General features: G+C 40.3%; 1 protein-coding gene and 1 long non-coding RNA gene across 6 annotated transcripts in view; one reads left to right on the top strand and one right to left on the bottom strand.

Moving 5' to 3' along the window:
• Positions 1-825: 825 nt before the first annotated feature.
• Positions 826-27,262, top strand: part of LOC137135955 (spermatid perinuclear RNA-binding protein-like) — a 68,990-nt gene continuing 42,553 nt past the window's right edge. For 3 of the 5 annotated variants that reach the window (XM_067520832.1, XM_067520829.1, XM_067520830.1), the window contains exon 1: positions 826-1,082. The gene's annotated coding sequence lies outside the window, so the exon portion shown is untranslated. The remainder of the gene's footprint in view (positions 1,083-27,262) is intronic. The other 2 variants (XM_067520828.1, XM_067520827.1) reach the window with 2 other exon arrangements.
• On the bottom strand, positions 1,089-9,958 carry LOC137135957 (uncharacterized). Its single transcript, XR_010915531.1, has 3 exons — positions 9,150-9,958; positions 6,018-6,222; positions 1,089-1,808 (listed from the first exon to the last, which is right to left on the bottom strand). It is a non-coding gene; the product is annotated as an uncharacterized lncRNA (long non-coding RNA).

Below are 27,262 nucleotides of genomic sequence, written 5' to 3'. Positions count from 1 at the left end.
TTGTTAAATGGGATGCTGTGTCTCAGTTGGTTGGAGTAATTGTTCACAAGCCCCAAGGTTAATAGTTGGATTCCCAGTTCCACCTGGTTATGTTTCAAAGTGCCCTTGTGCATGTGTGTGTATGTGCAAAATGATAAATCGTAGTTTATTCCAATGAACAACTATGGAAATCAGTCCCCTAAATACCGTCCCTGCTGTTTACTGCAAATATTTAACAAATACAGTTTAATGCAAGTCACCCAGTAACAGTAAATGTTGAACCTAAAAGCTTCACAATTTACTGGCACAAACATTTGTAATATTGCACAGGGAACATGACGTCGGTGACGGTGAGCAGAGCTGGTTTTAAAGGTTTATTTGATCAGGGAATAGTTGTTGTACAATGTTAGTTCGCAGTGGCGCTAAGTGTGTTTCCCAAAGCTAGAATAAAAAGTGAGTAAATGTAGCTTTACGCCTTTGGTTGGAACCCAAAGGTTGATCCTATTTTGATTTTCTACCATAAGGAAACAAACTATTGATTCATGCTGAACTTGAACGGCATCTAACATTTGTTTTGCTGCAGTATCCACTTGTAACACACAACCATTCTGAGGCGCACACAGCCATGGTGGCTGGAGCAGCCTGGTGCTGTGGCATTTTATAGCTTATTGCTTATAATTATGACATTAGTATCATATTTCGTTATCAGTATATTTACATTAGGCTAACAACATCAGATGTTGTAGAGAAAACGTAAAACATTCCCAGACGTTGAGTGGACCATCATTGCATAGACGATCTTTGTTTCGCAGTAGCAGTTGGTAGGCGCATGCGCAGCCGCAGCCTCCGCTCCCCCCCCTCGCGCCGAGCGCTGACAGCGGCTCACCGGACATCGTCGCTGCCGCCGCCGGTTTCCTCACTCCGCGTTGTGGGAGCTGCTGTCCGGATACGAGCTGAAGCCACAGCGGGACTTAGCGTTACCTTTCTGGACAAAACACAGCAACAACAAAGAGTTTCCGCGGAGGCTGTGAACATCACGCGGACCGCCGAGCTTCCTCCGCTCCGTCCTGCTCCCGGTGGTGGTGAAGGGACAGTCCGGCGAGGTAAGTGCCCGCTTTTTGTGACAGTTCCCCGGGTCGAGGGACGGACAGTCGCGCCGCTGTCCCGCACGTCTGGGGTTAACTCGCGCTTTCCGTAGGGAGGAGGGAGGAAGAGATTAATTTTAGCTTAATTCTTGGCTTGTTAACGAAAATAAGTGTAAGTTTCCGTCCTGAACGTGGCTTTTTAACCTTCAACCTGAAACATTGTGTGGTGTTGTTTTTTCCCGCTAAAACTGTCTTGTGCTGGAGCTGCGGCGACAACCTGCAGCTAATCTCAGGACGAACTTTTCGTTGCGTTGTGATGATGGAGATGAGCAGCACCTGGTGGCTCCTTAAGGAGCCCAGGTAGGCCTGGACACCGCACCTGCACACGGAACCATCCCTCGCGGGTTCCCGTGCGGGTTTAACGCAGGGCTGAGTTTCAGTTGGGTTACGCTTGAAGAGCTCGGTCTTCTGTTACTACTGCACAAATCAATCGGTTCAGTTCAGGTCAGGTCAGGTTTGGTCCCCTGGATACTGACACACACACACCAGAATACTATGAAATCATCTCTGCTGTCTCTTGCTCTTGCTTCTGTTTGATAGTATTAAATTATAGTGGCTCACAGTCTGTAAGAGAGAAGTATCAGCATTCCTCACACGCCCATGGGATCGGGATGTCACCCCGGGATTGTCAAGTACGTCCGAAGCTAATTGAAGCAGCACTTGGTAAAATCACGTTGGTACGTCCTGAAATGGAATTTTAGAAGAGACTGTGTCAGACTGTCATCTTTTCAAACTTACTGCAGGCAGATGGAATGAACAACTATATGAATATGCAGTGTACATTTATTTATAAATACATACATGAATTTACACGGGTATGATGTAATCTGATTTGGTCTGTGCTTCCAAATAATTGTCTGTGTTTTTAGTCTGATGTGATAATATCAAAATGATCTTGACTCCGGCTCAGTGAACGCTGGCAAATTGATATTAAATCAGCTCCTGCGGCTCCAGTGAGCGTTCGCACTAAGTCAGGGTAAAATTAGAGACTGGACCCAGTTTGACCCAGGCAGAGCAGGATTATCACCTGAAGCAACCCCCCAGTTTTTGTATGATTTGTATAATCTGGCTCTGGTTGTGGTCATTTAGTGCCACGAGTAAACGGTTTGGTATAATTTGTAAGTTGCACACAATTTTGTTTCCATAACTTTACCCCTTGGTTTGTTTGTCCTTTTATGTTGTAGCCTTGTTTTAGACAGGGAGCCTATTTTGAAGTCTGTGTTTCAGACCTTCAGTGTTGTAGTTTTTATTTATTTTTTTTAGCACATTTGTTTTGAAGTTATATATTTTTTGTAAATTGAGTCAAACTTAACAGAAAACATAAGCAAGGTTGTATTATTCCTTCAGAGGAAATCCAGCAACACCTGTCCTTCGTCCATTGATTGCACATACTCGCAGCATTTTTTTCCCCCACCTTTGAACACTTATGCAGAAATGTTCAGTTTACTGTCATGGAAAACCTGGAAACTAGCCAATATTTAGATGTGAGAAGCTGAAAGTCGTGAAATTTTTGCATTAAATTGAGAACTGTATCAATATTTTTACAATAAATTTTCTGTCAGTCTTGTCAGTGTACGTCAGTGATTAGGTTTCGTTTATTAAATACGACTGAACAGGTACCAGTTTAACACGTTTAACATGAAGAAAAACACTGACATTCCTAAGTAATGAAACTCAAGCCTTTTGACGTGGCGCTATGATCACACGAGTAAAGTGGTTCCTGTAAGGGTGGGGACACAGGAAGCCGCCCGTGGTTTGTCCCTGTCCTCGGTTTTTGGCTTATTTGACGTGTTGACATTGGCCAGTTGCCAGGTGAAAGAGCGTACTCTGATTAGATTTTTAGCACAAAAACAGACCAGGGTATTAACAATGCCTGTACAATGTGCTATTAGATGTATCTTCTATTAGAAGTAGTTATAAACAGTCTGTGGGGGGAAAACAGTGAGCTGCTGCTGCTGCTGCTTTATTTACAATATGCGGATCTGTGGACCCAGTTCTTCCGTGCAGAATGTGCAGCACTACATGCTCCTCGGCTCTTGTCTTTGTGGTCTGTCAAAGACTGGAGAGTGCACACATTCAGACTGTTTGTTTCCACCAAATACAACAGATACCTAGTCTCTGACAGTCTGAAAGTAGCCCACACCTGATTACAGAGCAAACTGGGGGCAATGCACTTAGCGACTGGAAGTTATGGAGATGAACACAGGACCCAGATCCACTGAGAGCAGGAAACTCTTTCAGCTTCTTGTGCCAAATGTGGTGACAACTGCAAGCTCTGACTTTGGCTGATAGTGATATGCAAATGACACCGAGGCTTCGGAGCTTGTGTCACTCTGCCTGAAGTGGCTCAGGGTTCCAGCTTTGTCTGGTTTGGTGCTAAACAAGCTATATAAGATGCATCGTTATTAATGAATAATTTTGGGGCGTGAGGAGAGAGAGACATTTGCAGATTGTTGGTGAGTTTGGGGATTTTTGCCAATTTTGCTGGCGACTACAAGCGGTAAACAGCATTCCAAGGTCTGAGATAATTGTGATCCTATAAATCCAAGTAAGGTAGAATATTTTTCCTTCTTATGCCCTAGATGTTATGTTGCAGTTATTGTATCGTTCCATGTAAAAGAATATTTTCTGAAGCTGCAGAGCGGCTGAGCCAGAAGTGGAGCAGACTGAAAGCCTGCCACAGTAGAGACACTATTATTTCTGAATAAAAATGTGTGAAGCTCCAAACCTTTGTCCCCTTGCTCCTGTGAATAAGCCTTCCTGATGGACCACACGAGTCCCCAAATGACTGATAAACCATTATCTTTAAAGGGTTTCTAATAAGAACACTGGACTAAAACCCTAAACAGAAAGCAAGATGTTTCACCATAATCTGTTACAAAACTGCCTGCTGACTGTCAGCACAGACTGAGCTGGCACTGACCTGGATCAAGTAGGTCATAGATCTAGAGTTTTATTGTGTTGGAGAGGTTGGCAGTTACTCAAGACATCTTCAGAAAAAAATTCCAAAATGTTTCTGAGCCCTAAGCCTACGTCAACTTGACACTCGTACAGCTTGGCTACTGCTTAGTTTTTCAAATTGATTCAAACCAGCTGACAACAACTTAAGTCTCGGTTCCGAGGTTTTTCCCTGCTGAAGTTAAGTGAGGATTAAGTGGAAGTTATTCTCGGGGCAGTTACAGACGCTCTTCTGAGCCCTGCTGGGTCGTGGTACTGCACTGTGAAAGACCATCGGCTGAATGAGTGAACGTCTCTGTTTGGGAGCTCGCTGCTTAAATCTACCTCTGCGTTTTGCTTATCCCACATTAGTCTAGACGCGATGAACACTCTCCTGTATTATATGTCACCAGTTCAGGTTTCAGCCGGGGCCCTGTGTGCTCGCTAAGCAAAGCGAGCACCGGATGGAGCAGGTGGCTCCTGCGAGGCTGAGGAATGTAATAATAGAAACGGTAACTCAAGCCTGATGTTCGAGCGCTGCCATGGCTGACGTCTTAGATTAGCTGCACCTTAAAGCGTTGGTGCAGAGCCAATCTTGTAAATGAGGATCAAGTGCGTACATGACATTTTGTTTTCAATTAGAGTTGTCCTGTGCTGAGAGTTAGGAATACAAACACTGTAAGAAAGTGCATAACACAAATAACAACTACAACAACGGTCATATCATTCAGAGATATTACTTCACCTCATCATTTGAGCAATTTTGTTTGAGCAACACAACCAGAATGACAAGGGCAGTTTCAAGAGGAGGGTGCAATTTCAGCCTTTACTGTGAGAGCAGCAAACCCTGTTTAAACTCTGTCCATGGAAATTTAAAACTAAACTTCAAATATGTTTGAAATTGTTCACATTTATCATCTGATGTATTGTTGCAATGTCTTGCTGTAGTAATTTGTTTGCAGTGTTTCATGCTTGTTTATTGTATTGATAAATGCTAATTTGTTTGGTTTAATTTCTGTTGGGACCATCGGTATAAATTAAATGTTGAGCTAACCACGGCACATTTACAGAGATGTCATAAGTGTCAGTGTTGATTTATATGTGCTGTTGATTTTATAAATAAAAGAAATAAATCCTTAGTACAGACATGGATGAGGAGCTCAGTCTGTCCCTCCTGATCACAACAGAGCTCGTAGCAGCTTTACAGCCAAGAAGAGCTGAACTTTGAGCTCTCTCATTGTCAGGGTCATAATAGCTTCTTTATTTTCTCACCCACAAGGCCAATGTTACTTAATTCTCGACTTTGTTGATTTGCCATCTCTAGGTTCCCCTTTGTTTCTCTGAGAGAAAGCTTTGAGTCTGCATAAGACTGCATCATTTCAACAAATCCAAAATGGTGAATGATTTGTGCACAGTTGTAATAGTCAGTTGAACTTAGAGCTTAAGGTGTTGAGGTTCTCTTTGGGAGTGACGAGGATGGACAGGATCAGGAATGAGTACATCAGAGGGACAGCTCATGTTAGATGTGTTGGAGATAAAGTCAGAGAGGACAGATTGAGGTGGTTTGGACATGTTCAGAGGAGCAACTGTGAATAGAAGGTAGAAGGATAGAAGGATGCTGAGGTTGGAGCTGCCAGGCAGGAGGTCTAGAGGAAGAACAAAGGAGATTTCTGGATGTAGTGAGAGAGGACATGAAGTTAGTTGGTGTGAGAGAAGAGGATGCAGAGGACAGGGTTAGATGGAGACACATGATTCGCTGTGGCGACCCCTGGGAGGGAACAGCAGAAAGGAAAAGAAGAAGAAGTTAATTTTACAAGTTTTTTTTTTTTTTTCATGCGCCAAATATTTCCTTGCTGCAGCTAATAAAATGTGAGTATGCTGCTGTTACAGTATTTTCTTCATGAACTCTGGACTGGAAAAAAATACATTTAAAGCATCCCACCCACTGCTGAATACCTGCATCAGGTGGTTTAAATCAATCAGAAGCTGGAAGACACCATCTCAGATGAAGGTGAAGTTTCAGGTGAAGGTGAAGATCCAGTTGATTAGCACTGGGCATCGCGGGGCAGGTTGGAAAACAACCAAAGCAGGGGTCCCTGAGGACCAGGATTGAGAACCACTGGTCTAGAGGTTTATTTAGACCGATGGTTTTCCTTACTTTCTGTAGAAGGTGGTAGAACAAAAGATACTTGTCTGAAACATTGACTTGAATATGAAAAGTTTAGTATTTAGGTGTGAATACTGCAGTAGCATTAAATAATGTGCAGTGCAGAGCAGTCAACTACAATTCTGTAGTGCTGGAACAAGCACATGATTAATTCTTTAATGACTGTATTTGTCAGTTGGCAGTAATTTGCTCAACTCGTATTTTGATTATTAGTTGGAGGATGACAGATGTTTGCCAGCTGTGTAAGGTGCTCAGATGTCCATAGACGTGACAGGTGGACAATAAAAACTTAATTTCATTTCCTTAATATAATTTGTGTCTGGCATGTGGTAGAGAGTGGGGAGCAGTATTGGCTTGCATTCCTCTCTGGTATTGATTAGGTGATTAGATGGAGATATAAAGCCATTCTTCAGTGTAAAGCTAAATCAGTGTCATTGTTATGTTTATAAACTAGATTCAAAACTTTGAAATTTTATGGAATATAATTTTACGTGTTTTTCTTTTTTTTTTTTTTTCTCTGTTTTTAATCTGTTTGCTGCCTCTTTTGTCCCCCGGTAACAATTATTTCACAAGTTCTGACTGAGATTGCATGTTGTTTTGTCTTCAGTTATTCCAGGAAGTAAACGTCAGCACTGATGGATTAGCACAAAGGTTGGTTCAGATTTTCATGTACTTGGACGTAAATTTGTGACTTTTCCTCTTCCCACCCTGATTAGGCTGTTATCTTGGTTTCTACTTAAGTGTCTCAACTGTAAAGTGCATTGCAGAGACATTCAGCACTTAGTGCAGGATGCAGGAATTAGTACTACTTGCACAAACTAGACACTTGAAGACATCATCTTGGGTTCTGGAAAACTGGTAAAAATGTACTAAACAAAACTGATTCTAACAGATTATGCAATAACTATTGTACTAGAATATCTTAGCATGCTAACACAGTGAAGTGGACATGGTGCCCAACATCAGCATGTAGCATTGTCCCTGTTAGACAACTCGTAGAGCCACTGGCTTGGCTGTGAACTCTTGTGTTAATAACAAAGTATAGTTCTACAGTACTGACACTGTGTACACGTATCTGTGTTTCTGCTCAGGTTGGAATTTGTCCCATTGAAAGCTTTTGTGCAGCTTGGGACATATCAGCAGGAAGTAACAAACTCCCAGCTGCTGTGCATGACTTCTGGCTCTTTGTGCAGTGAGGACCGTGATGCAGTCGCTTTTATTCGATGGCTAGGCATCATCATACAATGTAGTCACGGCGGATCTCTGCTGCATCATTATCCCACAGTGTTTGATATTCCCAGCAGATCCTCTTAGGATGTTATGGAGACTAAAACTCTCCGCGGTAACCGGGCTGATGAAATTAATTATTGTTAAGAGTTATAATTTTCCAAAAGCATCATTCAATGAAAACTGTGGTCAGGGAGAAGCTGCATATTGTAGACGGATAAACACTGCAGTCATATGTCTTCATTTTGATAATGGTTTCCGTGCGTTGCCTAACTTTTATTTTTGTACATCAGTACAGGAAAGGCTTAAAACAACCAAAGCATAGCTTTAATAATGATCACATTATCCCTAGTTTGCATATTCATTACTGACCTCAACTCCTCCTCTGTAGTCACTGTCGTATTTTGAAGTAATTTGAAGAGGATCAGTATTTAAGATTAGTTTGCAACACTGTGTTGTAATTTTGGAGGTTTTTAGTTGGCTGCCTATATGATACGAAATCTATCTGACTTATTTGTGCAGAAAAACACGGTTTTTGGAGAATAGAAGCGCTGTTGTTTAAGCATAAGCAAATCACTAATCACAAATGTCCAAAGTGACCACTTGTCGTTTTGGGCAAGAAAAACAATTTGGATTAATTTATTTTCAAGTTGTGAGCATTTGATTTAAAAAAAAGTGCATAAACAACGATGCACAGATGTTTGTCTTCCTGATCATATTAGTTACTAACCTCATAAAAGGGCAAAAGGTTTACACATGGTTTGAGAGTATTCCCTTGAGTTTAATTATAGGTCCAATCAAGGTAATTAATGGGAACTGTGCAGGTATTACTGAGTAGGCTGTCCAACAGTGTGAACATGTAGCATTTTAAGTCATTTTTCGTGGTTGTAGTAGAGGTGGAGCAATGCTGCTGAATGCACTTCAGGGAAAATGCTGAACTAATTCATTGCATAAGACAATTTAGAAGCAAAAATACCAAATATTGCTTGTTTGTTTACTTGTAGCATTGTTGAGCAGGTAACACAACAGCTGAAAGGGACTCGCAGAGAGGTACTTAGTACAAGTTAATAGTTCCATCTGATACCAATCGTTTTTAATTATGGCCTGGATGACTCATTTACACTTGGTGCCAGTTTTGTCTTTGTATTAGATAGTTTCATGCTTACGGGTGACTGTAGTATAAATTTCTCTGCTGGAATTGAGCTGAATATATTCAGCTCTTTATGACAGATTGACCTACTTGATATCAGAGCCAAAACGATAACTGAAATAGTACAAGACAATACGTATATGAAGTTTAATTTTGACGTTTGTCAAAAACACGTTTTGTTACAGTGGAAATAAAATAGGTTCTCATGGAAAGATATGGCAGTGAAATGGAGAAACGAAATGCAAAGACAAACCAGTCAGATGTAAGTTTTCATACGTACAGTCACCTAGAAGACCATCCACCAGCTGCAGCTGACTGATTGTTAATGTAACTGATTCATTCCAATCCGTTTTAGTTTGTATACATACTGTAAGAAGCTAATTAGAAACCAGCTTACATGTATTTTTACTGTAGTCCTGGTAGGAGTTTTTCAAGAAGGTCAACTGCACGTTATGAAAGTACATGTAAACTCACAGAATATTGACCTATATAACACCGTAGCCACATTAATCATGAACTAATAAGTAGAACATTGTTCATTCACCTTGTTGCCAACTGAGCGTTAAACTCCTGATCTCCTCTGTAAACACGTCTGTTGAGCTAAAACAGTGAAACCTGAGCAGAGACGATCCTGCTGCCATCAGCTCCATCGTCTCGTGTTTCAGCCCGTGCTCTCTAGCTCAACTCACACTGCACCAAAAGCTCAGAAAGGATCCTCATTTCAGAGGGGGAGAAGGAATCTGATCTGAAGCAGCCTCTCTCTGACTTTGCCTGACTAAAATAAACACAGCATCCTCCAGGACACACTGTTTTTTTTTTTTTTGTTTTTTTTTATGGCGTCTCTTCTCCTGAGCTGTTTGTTGTGCTCTGAAAACAGAAACCCTGCAGCACTATGGATGTTTGAATTGTAGTAGCTGCCAGTCAGCTGCTTCTGCCAGAACTAAGACTTGTTTACCAAACCCCACAGGGACTTTCATCACAGGGCGAGCAGCTTAAATTTTATAGTTCCTGTTAAAGAAATGTTTATGGAACATTTTGCCCGGCCCCAGAACACACTTAAATTCACTCTGAAAGTGCAAGTTGTCTTTTTTTTCTCCACACTAAATTTAATTATTAAAATCATCATGGTTTTCAAATGGTTGCAGTTTGTGAACATTATGTTTACTGAATGAATTAAAAGTTGAAATCCTTACAGGAAGAGCTTGTACAAGTTGTTTGAAATGCTGGACTAATGTACAAAGATAGCATTTATATTAAGCGTGTTTTATTGAAGCATGCACTAGTTTATTTTACTTCACCTTTTCCAGCTCTCCTGACGTCAATTCAGTACCAAAGTGGTGCAGCTGCGGTTTTTCCAGATTTTTATAGTGTCCTATCAGGATAGTACTTGTAGAGGTACTAGTCCAGTGGACTAGATTGGTGCATCCCTAGTTTTTTGGGTCCTTAAATTTGATGTTTTAGACTTTCTCCTGTCTAAACAGTGACTAACTTTAAAACTAAAACCACACAAAAGTAGGCAAACTCTGAGATGTTCACCTCCAGTTTTGACAAAAGAATCTTGTGTGGGTTGACCCTGATGACTGAGAATCTCCACAGAGACTAGAATTAGTCCTTAATAATACAACAGAATCTACTGGAAATATACACGTAGTGCAAGTTCTTGACCAATAGAATGTGTTGCTAAATGGTTTTGGAACTACATACAAAGTAGAGCATTGTTCAATAACAGAGCATCCAAAACGATGTGCTGAAAGATGCTAGAACGCTTAGCAATCTGAGAGAAGCTGCAGAATGGATGATAATCGTGTTTTCACACCTACCTTGTTCAATGTGGTTGAATTGAAGTCTGGATTGTTTTTCCCGTTGGTGTGGTTTGCTGGGGCAGGTCAAACGTAGAAATTGCACTTCGGTGTGGACCAAAAGAATGACAGACTTTCTGTGCTTGGACTGTTCCCAAATGAACTCTGGATGGATTTGTTTGTGGTGAGAACGTGATCTGACTTCAGTCCAAACTCTGCCAGCATTCAGAGCATTTTGCTGGTTTATTGCCAAGATAATCACCAGGTTTTTGACAAACAGCCAATTTTGTAGCTTCTTTATAACAGAGCAATTTTTGACTCATAGAATATTTACCAGTACCGACTGGGATCTGCTTCCTGTGTTTACATTTAGTTCTTGCCTCAGATCCATCTAAGCAATGAGCAGACAAAACAATTCTCATGCGGCTTCTAATGATGCATTTACGTTCGCATGGTTTTTTCCTGGATGAAATTGGAAACCAAAACAAGGGCAAATGAACTCTATGGGTTTTAAAAGGACTGTAGTCACTGCGAGGCATCTGTTTCTAAAATTAAATATTAATTTACTTTTAAGAGTCAGCGGTAACAACAGATGATGACAGCAGCACTTTTAACGCTCTAAATGCAGTTCTAATAATAAATGAAGACATCACAGCTCATGCAGTAATTGCTCTTTTTTCTTTTTCTTTTTTTTACTCTCACTCTCACTGTGCTGACCTTGCACCCACACTAAGCACAGCAACATATAGTCTGTTAAGTCTTAAGTGCTGTTTCCAGATCGGTTTAGTTGGATTACATTAAGTTGGTCGTGTTCAAGAGAAATTATGGGGTATGGACCCAGTCGCAACCCTGATCGGTCATGTGATTTTTCAAATTATGACAGATTTTTAAACCTCCAGTTATCCTTTACAGTGAATAGTCAGTTAGAATTCAGATCAGTGTGAGCAGCTCTATTGTCCAATTTTCCTTAACTCGGTTAGAGTATATGTTATAAGCTATAATAAACATGTTCTCTTATTATTGGAGTAAATGTTATGTTATAGCTATAACTAAATTGAGACCGAGCTGTGATATAAAACGGCTTTGCTAGAGAACAGATGATCAATGGATTATTCTTGTTCCATTCCTGACTTTTCAGTGGGAGCTCCTCATAGTGGTTGTTTGACCTGTGTGAGCGGAGAAGTCGCAGGTTCTGACCGACGCCAAAGGCGGCTCAAAATGTAGTGTGAGTTAAGACATGTTACACGATTAATGTGCCAAACAGTGTCAGGAGCTTTTTAGCATTAATCCTTAAACTGATCACAGGAAGTAACTACTAGCTTAGTAACACCAGCTTAGTATTTGGAGGCAGGAAGACGACACGCACTTTATTATTTATGTCGGTGATTGTGATTAAAGTAGAATATAAACATTTCTGTAACTATATTGTGGTTTTGAATTTATTAATGTTTCTTTTATTTTTATTTTTTCAGTTCATCTTACTTCTGAGGGCTCAGTAACAGTTGGGTGTGTTTGTCCTGCAGACTGTTTTCCTCCATACTCACCATTCTGCTTGGACGGAACAGTCCCGGCCGATTATTTTCAGCCTAGAAACGAGTCTCCGCACCAGGCGCTGTCACTCCTCTTAAGGTCTCACTTGCATATCTTTAAGTGTCGCCCAGCTCGTGGAGGGCGAGTGCCGCTTGTTTGAGGCTCCCTGCAAAAGATCAACAGAGAAGCAGAGCACTTTGCCAAGCGCTTTCACACAGACTGAAATAGTCATGCAGCCAGTACTGCTCTTGCAGCATGAAAGGATGGTCTTTACCTTCTCTGTGCTGCCACATTCAGGCAGCTCTCTCAGGTGGAGAACACAGCTTTACCCAAATCTCAAGTCTAGTGAGAGGAAATAAAGTGGATATCAGGAACAGACTTATATGTTGAGCCAAATTTGACCTTGCTGTGTGGCATTGTAATGTACGTGGCCAATACTCCCTACAAATATGTTTTATTGATCTCTGTGGAAACAAATGTTGGACAGCTGCACGTAGATGATGGGGCCACTATGAAGGTTTCAGTAATGTTTTGTCCAAGCGCACTTTAACAAAAAACAAACCGCTACACATAGGACTGGCCAATATGGCAAATGTTTTATTTTCCTTTTTGATTCTTTTAAGAAACCTTTATTGAATAAAGCTTTTTTGTGATGGCTATTTTCCTTTAATGCAGTAAATTAAAACCCTGAAACACTGAGGCAAACAATGCTGTAAATGTTAAAAATGGCCATGAATCCGTCCTCCTCGTCTTTTTCAATGGCCTAATACCATCAGAAATAACGAAGGAATGGATACATTCATATTTTAAATATTAATAGAAAAAGAAAACAGAGGTCTGGCAGGTTTCCAGTTTCTCAATGTGCACACCGTCACATTTCCCAGGCTTAGTTAGAAGCCCTCCTGTGAGCTTTTAGTCTAAAAATATCTGCTACAGCTACTGTTAGTCCGAAATGGCTTCATACACCTTACATGGACGTAAGCTCTGTTACTGTTTCTCATCACCTTCAGTTGTAAAGATGATTTGTCTCAAGCTTCTGCTGTGCAGCCTTGTTGAAAGCCACATTATCAGATGAACTTGCTGTTGAACACAACATTTAAGATTTTAAATTCAGGTTACGTCTGTGGAATTTGGAACCAAAGTTTGAAAATAAGATGTTTTAAAGTGGTCGATAACGAGGTCACCTGTGCAGGTTAAAGTGCCGCAGCTCAGGGGGAGATGACGTGTGGATACAGCTCGTTAAATGACTAGGTGGTTTTTATTTTTCGCTCTCGTTTTTAAAAGTGGTGCGATGTAAAAGTACGTGAGATGTGAGCATGATGAGGTGGAGTTCAGCAAGAGTGCTGTGCATCCAGAGCCGCACTAATGAAAGCCATTAGTGTGGGCTGTGCTACTTCAGACAAGACTCTCCTGCAGCTTTACCTGAGCTCAGTGGGGCCCAGGAATATTGTCAGGACCCTCAAAGGCTGCCAGCATTTTAGCTTTTATCTGCTCTGCTGGGAAGATAAAAGCTGAACTTTCTTTGTATTTTTCATAGTGTATTTAGGTTCTGACTCTGAGGAGGGGGGGGGGGGGGGGTTCTCTCAGGGCTCAGGCTGTGTTTTGGGCTGTCTTGGTGGGTCAAGATTACATCTACACACAGCTGGCGAAATTGAAAAATGCTTGTTGCATTTGAAAACCAGGCACATCCAAAGAAGCCAAAGATCTAACAACAGAAAAACTGCTGAATATCTTCTTCTTTCTCCCCCTTTCAGGTGATAGTGTGCATGGAGCAAAACAATTCAGCCACATCACATCGTCTTCTTCAGCAGTAAGATGCAGCTGGCAGGGACCCTTGAGCTTTCTGCTTTTCAAGAATCTTTTCACAGAGTTAATTGGAGTTTTCTTTTTTTTTTCCTTCATGGTGCAGATTTTGTCCTGGATACTGATTCACAAGTAACAATACTTTAAACACATTCACTTACCTGAGTGAGTCCGTGATGAGTTCGCTGGGTTACTTTTAATGGGGGTAAATATTTATGCAATCACTTGGTTTCTGTTTTATAATTTTCAGAGATCAAATTAAATCAACCACCATTCGGTGTTATAAAAAAAATGAAGGGGAAAACTTCCAAGGGGGTGATTATTTTCAATGACGACTGTAGATGATGGACCACCAACATTATCCTGCAAAGCACTTGACTTTAGGGGACCTTTTTAGTGTTGGCACACTGCCTGCATTTTGCATTGTAGTTTGTCTCAACGGTTTCATTGCCTCATTTATCTAATTCTCAGGCTTGTAGATTAATTTCATCCATAAATCTGCTTCTAGCGAGAATCCGTAACATGACTGACTGACTGACTGGGAAAGAACATTACTGAATGTAAGATGCTTCTCATTAAGAGCAGTGCAACAGATCACACACATAAATCAACAGGATGTTTTGAGCGGAGGATGAAACTGGTTTATTAATCAGCAACAGTAAAGTGTGTGATTCCACACATGTTGCAGCTCGCTGATTTAGACTTTGCATCTGAACACCAGCTAGTTCATATGTTATGGACATTAGTCCCTCTTTCACGTTAAGATTTTAGTTTTTACATTAAAAAGGTTCACAAAAGCTTTGAAAAAAATCTTTAACAAAAAAGCATTGAGCACCATAAGGCCAAATGGAGAGAAATACTACTGAATTTTAGCTGTTTTCATTGTGTAAATCCCGTCAATTTGTCTTACTTGTATAGCTACATCTCATTCCAGACTTCTGGTATGGACTGTTCAAATATATGCTCAAATAGCCCCTTTAATACCTTAATATGATAGGATTCCTGCTGAAAGCAGGTTTTTGGTAAGTAATTCTCTGCTGTAAACCATCTGCCAACAGGAAGCCATGGAAATGTAGATAGAATCTTAATGCAGATCTGTTTTTTTTTCTCTCTCACTCTCTCTGCATCACAAAAAACATAATGCAATAATAACTTGAGAGAGTAAGTGAGAGACGTAAATGCACTGTTTAAATCAATATTTGATTCATATGAGAAATATCTGCATTATTTTAAGTTCAAATAAATAGACAATTGAGCAAACAAAATGAATTTTGAAAATATGACGATGACTGTAATTGTAAATACTCAAAAATAAAAAACAGTTAGGTTCGAATTGCTCGAATAGCGGTTTGTCCATTTGGACCTTTCAGTCCACCCTGCTTTTTACAGAAGAGGGGTGAGTTGAACAGTTTAATGGCCGCTGGGAGTAAGGATCTCCTGTGGTGTTCAGTGGAGCACTTGATTGCCATCAGTCTCTGGCTGAATGTGCTCATCTGTGCAGCCAACATGCAGTGGAGTGGGTTGGCGGAGGTTGTCCAGGATTAAGGGGTTAAATAAATATAAACGGACAAATGAAAATACATTTATTTCTGGAGCCGAATAATCACAACGTAGACCCTCAAATTAAACATACTCTACAGAAAAAAATGTTTAGTCCAGCCATTAATCACTAGGAGCCACTATGACTGATCATCTGTCTCCTCTCTCTCTCTCTTTCCCTGTCACGTGACACTCAGACTAGCCTGCACATACTTAGTTTTCTCTTAAGTGTGTTCATGGTAATTACAGTTTTACTAATAGACACAGCAGATATCACCCTTTTTCTGAGAAGTTTACCTGTTCAACACCTGTTGTCGCACTCTTAAACTCACCTGTTTTCACCTGCCTTTCCTTCTGTCTGATCTGTGCACATGGAGCAACTGAATCCTCGGTCACAGAGCAGACTGCAGCAAGAACACCACAGCTATATTTTTAGATCTATTTATCTCACTTACTGTGTTCAAGTGCCAATGAAATGCACCCGCGCTCAAATCGTTTGACACCTTTTGTACAATCTAATTTCCAGTTGCATACGCGAGTGCAATGCTCACACTGTAGGCTGCAGACATTTAGTGCTGGTCTTGGTGATCAGACTGATGCTGCTTCTCTTAGTGCCGAGTTAAAGGTTTTGTCCTTAGGGCCTGATGTTCTTCTGTTTCATGTCATTCATTGTTCTGTCCATTGCAAAGGCTAAAATATATTATTTATTTATTAAAGGAAAACGTGTTGGTTTTTAAATGACGACGGTTTGTTAAGCTGCCTCGGTTTGTGGCTGTGATGACATCAAAACACACATTTTGTTTGTTTGTGTTGTTTTTTTTTTACATTTGTATTTGTGTTGATTTCAGGAGCAACATCATGATGCATAATAGCCGCTGACGGTTGCTGGATCAGGGCTTAACTGGCACCAAATTGTGTATTGTGAATGGTTTTTTTTTACCTTTGCAATTTGGCATCAACAACACTGTTGTAGTTGCTGCGGGAATGAACATTATTGGCAACATTTTAATGTTTTCAGGGGGACAGTTCTTAGCTAGACAATTGTTTTGAAGTTTTGAAAGTCCTACGTAAGCGCGCAAGGTGGTGGGTAAAATTTAATTTCAATCTTTCAATTCATATAAAAGAACCTAATTGTGAAGTTAAAAGTAGAGCTGCGCTGTGTTGTGATGCTAAACAAAAGCAAAAAATATAGTGTGTAGAGAACAGCACTTTAGGTGCTGAGAGAGTGAATGTTTTCAGAAGAGCGTCCAGTCATCTACATTTCAGAGTAAAGACTGAAGCAGCTTGTACAGCCCCAGTGTTTCGGCTGTGAGTCCGACTGTTTCAAAATTGTGAAAGTGGATTCAGAAGTGAAGCATTGTTCGATACCTCAGGTGTTGTAGCAGCAGGGCTGCTGCAGAAGTGCGAGGTGAAAAGTCTGCGGCTGTGATAATTCTTCCAGCCTGTGGACTTTCTGAGCTGAATGGACGTAGTAAATTGGCTTGAAGGCAGCCTGGACTGATGCCCAATACTACGCTGCTGGATATTATAATCAGCTTCTTACATGGGGACTTAATTCAGGCCTCCCAGGGAAGCCTGGGAAAGGAATCTGATTCTGTTTGTTTCTTCAAAATTTGTACATCTGAACTAAAAAAAGACTTTGGTTGTGATTGGACGTAGACAAATATCAACATCATTACTTGAAATAGCCCAAACATATCTACAATGACAACTGTGTGTGAGGATGGACTTAAATAACCTACAGTAATTACTAGGAGATCACACAGCAAGTCCTGTAGCAAGCCGATTACTAAATCTCAGTCAAAGAGCAGTTCACATTCCTAGATTTGTCCTTTTATTTTGCAACCGTGTCTTTTATGATTGTAAGTAGTGTCGCAATTGAGGATGATGCACTGAGTCAGTCAGATGTTCATCACGGCACCAGTCAGAATTTACCTGACGAAACAAGGTTTTACTGACACCCTGCATTCCCTTTCAAATAATAATTAATTTAATGAGGAATAATTAATTTAATGAATAATAAAAATAAAATAAATTTACTGGAGAAACCTGGAGTATGCAAACTACTTCTGCAATATCAGCTTTTTGCCAAGTGGCCAAAAGGCTCATTCTAAATGAATTTGCACCAGGGTGAGCTAACTAAAAAACTTATGAACAAGAGAACTTCGGGGCACTAAAGGAAATTGTTTTACTGATTAAAAGCAGCACTTTGTCATTTCACAGATAATGCGGATTGTTGAACAATACTCAACATTATCATAGTCCCTTCCTCAAATCTATTTGTCTGTGTTTTCTTTTTACTCCTTGACAAATAATGTACAATTGTATGCAACAGTTTTCCTACGAAAGATTCCTTTTCTTTCGTTTTTTTTCTCATCTTTGTCGTTGAAAATAGTCGTCAATCAGTGTCAGAAAAATTGGGTTTTGTTGACAAAAGGAAGGCTGCTTTCTTAGTATAACAACTTGTGTGACTATAGACAAAAGTTATGCTCTTTTTTTTTTTTTTTCAATCGCAAATCTGCGACACGTGATATGTTATGAAAAAAAGATTCACAAAGTGGTCAGATAATGTACATATTAATATTAACAGAAAATCAGTGTTATAAAAATGCATTATAAACACAGAAAGCTGTCAAATTGCCTTAAATCTGAACATTTATTTGAAAGCACATTAGTTTGCTTAAATTGTTCTGTATTTATTTAGGAGGAATGAATGGTGCAGTTTACAGTTATTGGAGCTTTGTCATCCTTCCTGTAACTTCAGGTAGTTGTATTGTTGAGTTTGTGTTCGGGTGCTTTTGAGTAAGAAAATGCTCTGTATGCGCTACGCTACACAATGTTGTTAAGCATAAAAGACTAAATCTAAAAATGTTCTGTTCTCCAAATGTCAGGTCATTGCTGTAAAGAGCAGCAGGTAACTGGTTAGTGTCTCGAAAAGAAGCATTTACTTAATGCTGTGAGTCATTTCCCTAAATATAAAATTCTCCAGAAACACAGGTGCAGTCCTCTACTGGGAGTTTGGAAATGGAAATGTTCTGTAAATCTGTGTGTCCAGGTTTACTCTCCTCAGAGCTCGAAGTGGTCGGCCGTGCACAGCCTCATGATATCTCAATTACCTGGGTGGGAGATTGCCACACCACCTGCCTCTCCGCACATACACACACAAACTCATATGCCATCTGTTGTTCATACACTTGCTTCGTGTGTCACTCTCTTGAATGGTTGAGGGCAGTGCAAGGAGCTGAAATTGCATCCAGGAGGTGATGCAGGTTCTACATTATTGTTTAATGAGTTGACAGCAGGGGGGGAGGGGGGCCCTGCAGTCACCACTAGAGACAAAATTGAAATGTGTTTGCTATTTTATAGCTAGATCAGCTTGGATACTTAGTGCAGCCTTTTGGAGGTTGAAGTCCTTCTATTAGAGGCAGCTCACAACTAAAGGGTTGTTCAGATGAGACTTCATTGAGCATGAAGCTTGTTTGTTGGGTCCCTCAGCTGAAGGGAAAAATTAAAGGACTTGTTTTTAAACAGACTGCAATTTTAGATGAGAAAATCTAGTAAATGACAGTAATTGGTAAACTGGTGCAACCTGAAATTTCACTCAGACAGTACTTTAGCTGAGGAAAACTTGGGCTGGAAAGTGTAAGCAAAGGTTGAATCTTGTTAACTGGACTTCTTGGTTCCGAGATGAAAAAACCTTCGCATAACCCGTCCAGAATGACTGAGAACCTTCACCGGTTTGGAAAGGAGCATGTATGTGTACAAATCATTTGGTTTCAGACAGGTTCTAAAATAAACTTTTTAACCCACCAGCCAAAGTGAGATTCACTCACCAAACAGAAAATCTACCCACCTTTGGCACTTGATGAGTGTTCTTTCAGACCCTGATGGGTTCTCATCTAAACACCCTTTCCCTGATATTTTAGGCTGGACCAAAAAAAATAACAAAGCTGTTTAGGGCTCTCACAATAACCGGTTCATTTCGATTAATACGTTTAGAAAATGGCCCACCAATCAAATGTAAGCTTGGCAGGCCCGATTTCTTCCAGTCATTGGGAAGTTTCCCCGGGTGACATACTGAACCCCCAGATGGCCCTTCCTCAGTTGTTGGGGTTGTGCAAAGCCCAGTTGCACAGGTACAGCATCTTTTGTTTAAAATCATTGTGCAGATCATATTATCCAATGTAGTGACCCTGTGCTTACGGAATAAGTTGAAAGAGAGAGAAGAAATCGCATTCTGTGGTGAAATATTTTAAAATACTTTCTTAGTAAAAGCTTATATGTTCAGTTAATTTGGATTAATAGTGTACTGTTGCATCCCAAGCAAAAATGATACATTTGTCAGCATACAAAACTAATTTCCTCATTTCAAAACACGAGGACCTAAAGAGAAAGGAAGCAGCACCCCGCTGGTATAATCAGGCCTTTTTTTTTAAAACATAATTTATTGTTGAGAAGCGAGCAAAAGTTAAGAAACTTTGTCAATACCAAAGTACATTTAGTAGTATTTCTGTGGCATCCAAGCAAAGGAGCTGCAAATTGACCCAAATCAATGAAATAAATAGAACTTAAGTTTAAATTCTCATTGTTAATTAGCAACACTTCCCCACTGCAAAAACAAAACCTCACCCAAGAACCAAAACCAAAAGAGACCACCCCTCCATTCCCCCCTGTGTTTTGTGTACTAAAACATTTTCTACATGTACGATGAAACTGAGTGAGGGCATAAACTCATCTTAAAGCAATGCCCAGTCCCAAAGCAACTCAGCACCTCATGTGAGAATATCTCACAGTATTAAATCACATTAACCCAACTTAATAGCAGATTTAATTACAGCAGACAGAGACACAGAAGTGGACTGTTCAATTAAAACACATCCACCATGTGCAGGTTTTATAATGGGCTACAACACAGTGGTTTGGGGCTTTTGAAACAGGACAGATCTAAGTGATGTCCAGGGACCTTTTCATTGTCAGCAAACATCCACAATAAAAAAAATATTGCCTGGCTTCACATTCTGCAGCAATTCCCACGGACACACACACATTCCAAACTGAGACACACCCAAATGCATTAACTGTAAACTTAATCTGCACTGTATAAAACTTTCCAGGGCAAAGCCAAATGTGCTTCACAAACAGTATGAGGATAATAAAGAAGCTAGTACAGCAAGCGATAAAAATGCAAGGCAAGCCTCTTTGTGCAGGCTTGAATAATAAAGCAGGTCTGAAAGAAGCAGCAGCAGCAGCTCTCTGTTCTTTCTCATAATATGAAGGCAGAACTGCTCCTTTGAGTCTTTGTCGATACGAAAGCGGTTTTATCTAGGAGATGCAGCAGCCGATAATTACAGTGCTAATTCATGACAATATCCGAACATTCACTGTTTATTCCCACAAACCTTTTGAGTTTTAAAGAAATTTGGAATTTACACATGGAGAAATGGCTTTCACTTTTAGACCCTTAGTGCGAGTACAGCTGACTGCTTTTGCATCCACTTAAGACATTTTATCTCCAGCAGCAGACCTTTTTCTGGAATATTTAAATATTTTAAAGGTATTTTTGGCATTTGCACCTTTTTTCTTAGATGGGTGCCAGTTCACAGTAGACAACATGCAGCTAGGGTCTGGTTACGTGGCATGCGCTGTATCCAGGTGCTCCCAGTACTGTGAACCAGACCATTTCCTACTGTAAATGGGGTAGGGGTTTAGAAAAAGCCAAGCACATGTGCATGACAAAATGAAGACGGGGAGAAAGAGATCACTACATGGAACGATGCTTCCTGCCTCTATTTATATTTAAAACGAGTCAGACTAGAACTGAAAGCAACACAAAGTGACCTGTAGACATCAACACGGGTCTGTTTGAATTTAACAAATACTGTAGGAAGCGCGAACAGTTTGCACTGTGAAAACAAACTCTGCTTGGTCTGTTTGCCAGTGTGCTCAAACTCACCTCAGTCAGGAAGAATCTACTGTGATGTCATAGTACAAATCTGTGAACTGAATACTTATCTACTGCATGAATGCATACATTTTACTGCAACCGGGTAACTACAGTAGATGTAAACATTTTTACAGATTCCCCCATGTAACCTGGATATCTGAGTGATGAAGTGCATGCACTATAATTGCCATTGTGTGGAGGTCTATAGTTCAAACCCCCACATTACAAACTCTGCATTAAACTGTGAAAACAATTACAAAAAATGATTCTATGAATAAACACATGTTGTTGAAAGTGCTGCGAACCATTTACAAGTCATCAAGTAGCCCAGACACTCAGTCCGGTTATAACTCAACAAACTAAATTTTGTAAGCTGCCTAAAATCAGACTAAATAGTCATGTTCCTAACCCTCTTGTTATCCAGCCTCACACCAGTCCTCTGTATGCTCGCAGGTTATTTTAATGTGCTTTCCTGGTACTTTTTCTAAGCAGGTTGGAGAACTTGCCAGTTCCTATTTGGATTTTGTCTGTCTTGGTGTCTTCATGTGATCCCAGACAGACTACGTGATCCTGACTTGATGGCTCTACAGGGATCATACTGTCTGTTTTTTATAACTGGCTGGATAATATTCTTGTTATAATTGGAACTATAGCCTTTGTGAGCAAGTTTTGCCATAAGAAAGTAACACAGCATAGTGTGTGCCTCTGGTGTGTGTGTGTGTGTGTGTGTGTGTGTTTGAGAGACACACCTTCTTCTGTCGGTATCGATCAAAACCCACCTTCTAGTGATCGCACTCCAGTAGAAAAACACATCAGTCTAGTCCACAGTGGTATCACACAGTGGTAACTGTGATAGCTAACTTTAGCTAAATCCATACAATGAAGAGATCCCTTATGAAGCACTAGTGTGAAAAACATGCATCAGCATCAAGTTTACTGTGAATAATTAGCATCGCTACTCACATAGGAAGGTGATGGTGGAAATAATTTAGTCACAGCGGAGCAAATCAGCTGGAGGCAGGTAACATTAACTGTGTTTAAAGTGCTAGTGTTAGCAGTTGCTTTCAGAGCACTTTATAGGGTAACTCCACCACCCACTGCCGATAACTGAAGCTATAAGCTAATGTTCAATAATACACAAGGAAATCCATCTGTTTAGTGTTAAAAATTCAATATTTATGATATTTTAACCAAGATAATATTACGGTAACTTTTGTTTGGAGTTTTTCTGCGGAAACTACATCCCGGAACTGTGATAGGATGAAGCATTAGGTTGATAATATAAAATTACTGTGCACGAGTGGCCACTGTTTACTGTTGCTGAAAACTTCATGGTTCTGTTTTTGCTGCTCTGAGTGAGGTTTTTTTCTTTTTATGTCAAAACGCCAGTGGTTGCAGTAGTGCTTATGTAAATGTATTAAGCTAATACAGTGAAGAACAATAGTATTGGCTTGGACTCATACTTAGCCTGGTAGAAGTAAAAATATTATTTCATTTCAGAATTTATATACATGGTATTACTGGCTTACAATTATTGATTCATTAATGTGTAAAATAGAATTTCAATAGTGCTTGTGACACAAACTGCATATTACATACTGGTATGCCACATAGTTTAAGGGAACCAGTACTTGCAAATGTCTAACCAACATGCTTGAGTATAATCAGTAAATTAGGAACTGGCTCTCAGGAAAATTATTATTTAGGACAAGGAATTACTGAAAAAAAGCTGTGATGATCCAGAGGTCTTGAGCTGAGCTAGCCCAGTGGAAAGCCAATGATAATGTAGTCATATAAATCGTGTGAAAATTCATAATACAGTGCTTACTCTGGCTAAATATTGCGCACACTATTTTAAAAACCTACAAAAACAAATGTATATTATTATGACCCAAAACTGCAAGTGTCAAGATTGTTGAAGGAGCTAACTTAAAGTTTGTGCTTCGAACTGAAGCCTCCAGGATGCATTTTATTTCAAAACTTACCTGATTTGCAAGTTTAAAATTTAGAGCTTCTTCCCAACATGATTCACATCTGATGCAGAAAAACAACTTAAGTATAAAAAATGATGCTGCTGCTTTTAGTATCAAATATGGATGAGTGTATTGCTTACTTGGATGTTTTCAGGCCCACAGCACAGCGCTGATCCATTAATGCATTAATGAAGGCCTAATCCTCTGCTGAAAAAATAGAAACACTCAATCTGCTGTTTTGTAACGAAACAGCTGTGTTTCCTGAGCCCTTGGTGTCGGCGTCTCCCTGCTGGGCTTAATAAACTAAAGACTTTACCTGCATTGCAGGTTTCTCCACAGGCCCCTGACTGCAGGTGATGGCGCAGATAGCTGGCCCAGTCTGCTGGTGAAGCTTAGATGAACCAGTCTGTGGAGCGGCCTGGCACCACCTACTTACTGGGTCATTTTTCCTCTTGTAGTGACCTCAAATAAAAAGAACTTAAAAGCCGTGAAAGCACTGATAATGGAACAAAAAAACATCCAGTGTGACACATGTCTTAACATAATGCACTCTATTACTTGTCACCCACCAGCTATCATCTCAATAATAAACACATAGTTTATGGTCCCCATTATGACTGTAGCTCAGTTGGTAAAGGCAGTTGTCCACGGACCACATGGTCAGTGGTTCGATCCCCTGTCGAAGTATCTCTGACACTGAACCCCTAACAGCCCATCCAGCTTTGCACTGCTGGTCCAAGCCTGGCAGAAATTGGGGAGGGTTGCGTCGGGGAGGGCATCCGGCGTAAAAACTGTCAAATCAACATGCGACAATTTTCCGCTGTGACCTATCTGCCCTGAACTGACAGGATAAGCCGAAAGGATGAAAGGGAAAAAAAAAAAAGACATTATCAACAAAAAAAGTAGAATTCATGGCAGAGCTCTTGTATTGGATTGTATTTATTGAAAGTTATTTGTCAAGTGAGTGTCTTTACTTTAATTTCTTCTATTTTGAAATTTATTTAGTTTGTTTATAGCATAATGCCATCTTTTTTAAATATAATTTTAAAAGTGTGCAAATATCTCATTTATCGAAGCCGTAAAGGGCTGGAAAAGCTTGAAAATTGCCATTGAAAAGGCTTGAAATGTGCTTAAATGTGACTTTTTAAAAGGTGTTGTGAGCTTGTGGTCTTGCTGTTCCTCCTGCCTTTCTGTGTGGCTGTGTGAGCGGGTAGAAACACTTTGCCCTTAGACATGGTTGTTTGAAACCTAATGAACCCTTAAAATACCCCAAAGCTACAGATAGAAAGGTATGAGACAGACTCCTAGTTACTGGATTGCTACATAAATTGTCCTGTTACCAAAAAAAAAAAAGACAATCAGTCATGGCTGTATGTGGACAAACATAGATGTGCAGGCAAATAATGTATAGAAATGTCAAAATTCAATGCGTGTTTTGGTCAGAAAAACCTATTACAGAACCATCAACGTGCCAAATGATAGCAGCATTTAATAACCTGCAGACTACATCAAATCGTGTCATCTTTACTTTTTGTACAGGGTATGACTCCCGTTATCCTGTGAACAAAGATTGTGAATCCTGAGCATAAATTGTTAAGTTGTGAAAGCAGGTGTCAGGAATGTCACCTCCGCCGCCTACAAGCTTCGTCTGCTTCTCCCCAAAGAAGACACCTGATGTTTGGAGCTGTCCGTCTCCAATTATCACATTTCCAGGAACGTTGATCAGATCTTGCCTCTCATGTTAGAACAAATGGGTAGAAGATCTGCAGGTCTCTGCCTGAGTAGGGGGAAATGGCTTCCTAATAGAGATCGTCGCATCAGCTCTGTCAGTGGGTGCAGCAACTTCAGGGTGTTAATTATTATCCTAACTTATTTTTATAACATTTCGCACATTATTTTCACTTGTTGTACCTCCTGTCTGGATTCTTTTTTTTAAAAGCTTTTCCCCCCTCAACTCACAAATCCCGTCTTCCTGTCCCACATTCAGTTTCACAATGCACAATCCTTTTTCTGGATGTTAGGTAATGTTTACTGTCATGTGGTTGATGTTTGACCTTTGACCCTTCCTTAAAACGCTGAATGAAATGGTAATCGCATAAGAATTTAAGCTTTTGCGCTAATGCTTCGAAAACAAAAATGTACAGAAGTGCAAGGTTAAAACCGTATTCTTAGAGAAGTGAATTTGAATTTAGACTTGTCCATTCCTTTGATTTTGTTCAGGATCAGCTTACAAAATCAGAGAATGCTCGGGGATTACTATGGTATATTTGAAGGTAAACACAACTTGTTCCCTATAAGCACCAGCTTACGTGTGTGTGTGTGTGTGTGTGTTCATGTTACTGAGTGTTTCCCCTGCAGCCTGCCCCCTGCCAGCTGTGGCTCACTTATATAACGTTTGTAGTTGGGTTTTATTTGCTCTGCAGCAGCATTGGATATCTCCAGCTCTGCAAGGAGAACTGGTGAAATATGTTCTCTGCTGGGAGGAACCATGTTCTGGGTTACAGCATCTGCACTGATCTGCTCACTGTTCTGTATTGCTGCTGTGACCACCTGCTCAGATGGCCTGTGGAAAGCTGAAGAAAAGTAGGCTGTCGTTGATAAAAGTAGGTCAGGCCTCACATTGTTCTTGAAATGAAGTGTATATAAAGTAGAGCTTGACCTACCTTCACACCCTTTACTAAAAACTCTCAACTGCGAATGCGATGGCAGTGCAGTGGTCTAAACACAACGAAAGGCGCATTCAGGGTAAAATGCACCGTAGGTCAGAGTGGCCCTGAGCAAGACTTTGAACACCATCTGAAAGCTGCTCGGATGTAAGTTGCTTGGGATAGAATTTGCCAGTCTGCCACAGAGTGATAGTGTAATGTGCACCGATCAGCCATAACATAATGACCAGTGACTGAAAGCAATACCACTGAATATTTTGTTACAGTGGCATCTGAAAGTGTGTGGGATATATTAAGCAGCAAGTGCACGTTGTTGTCGATGAAGTACAGCCCTTTATGGAAAGCGTGTTCCGAGGTGGCAGTGACCCTTTTCAGCAGGATAATGCACGATGCCACACTGCAAAAAATAGTTAAAGAACGGTGTTAGGAACACAACAAACAGTTTTGAGGTGTTGACTTGTTCTCCACATTCTCCAGATCTGAATCCAAACGAGTGTCTGTGGGATGTGCTGGAAAAACCGTTAGGATCCATGTCGGTGCCGCCTGGCAACTTACAGTACAGGTCTGCTGCTAATGGTGTGGTGCCAGATACCACAGCGTACCTTCAGTGGTCTAGTGACGTCCATGCCTCGACACGTCAGGGCTATTTTGGTAAAAAGGGACCTACTCAATATTAGGAGACCCGATCATAATGTCACGGTTTGAATAATGGACTGGAGTTGTATCAACCTCATCAGAGCATTACAGGTATTTTGCCAACTAAGCATTTACCTTTGGTTCAGACCAAGAGAATTACTGTTTAATTTGCGAGCGTGCTATTATGTGCTATTAACAATTATAAGGCCAGTGTTCATATTTCTGCAGTGTAGAATGTGAGGCAGCATCATATTTAGGTAAATTGGGTCAAAAAAAGTTTGCTTTTTTGGGCAAAGAAAAATTCATTATGTGAAGGTCATTGTGGCTTATGTGTCAAACTGTGAGAATCTCCATGTACCTACTGTCCTGTTTAGCGGGTGGGATTTTATTTAATCCTACCAATGTACTATGATAATGTTGATGAAAATGTATCCAAACAAAACTGCAACTGCTCACAACTCAAAGCAAAACTCCCAAGTGTTGAGAAATGTGTGAACCGCACCACTTGGATTGCAAAGAGAGTCTCTGTTGCCTTTTGTTGTCAGATCAAATGTTAGTCACTAAAGCTTTGTATGAGAGAACAAGGCTTTTTTTTTTTTTTTTTTTTTTACTTCCCATCCTGCCTGGTGCAGGTTTGCAGGATGGCACAGGGCATTATTTGAAGTACTGTGTGAACATAAAAGCCCGCTCATAAAAGTTCCCCACAGTGAAAACGACCTAAATAAACACATCCCTAAAATAACAGTCCCCAGTTTCACCTAACCTTA

Source organism: Channa argus, chromosome 11 (genome assembly GCF_033026475.1).
Source record: "Channa argus isolate prfri chromosome 11, Channa argus male v1.0, whole genome shotgun sequence".
Taxonomy (NCBI): Eukaryota; Metazoa; Chordata; class Actinopteri; order Anabantiformes; family Channidae; genus Channa; species Channa argus.
The sequence above is the reverse complement of the archived record's forward strand: the minus strand, read 5'-3'. Positions and strand labels throughout refer to the sequence as shown.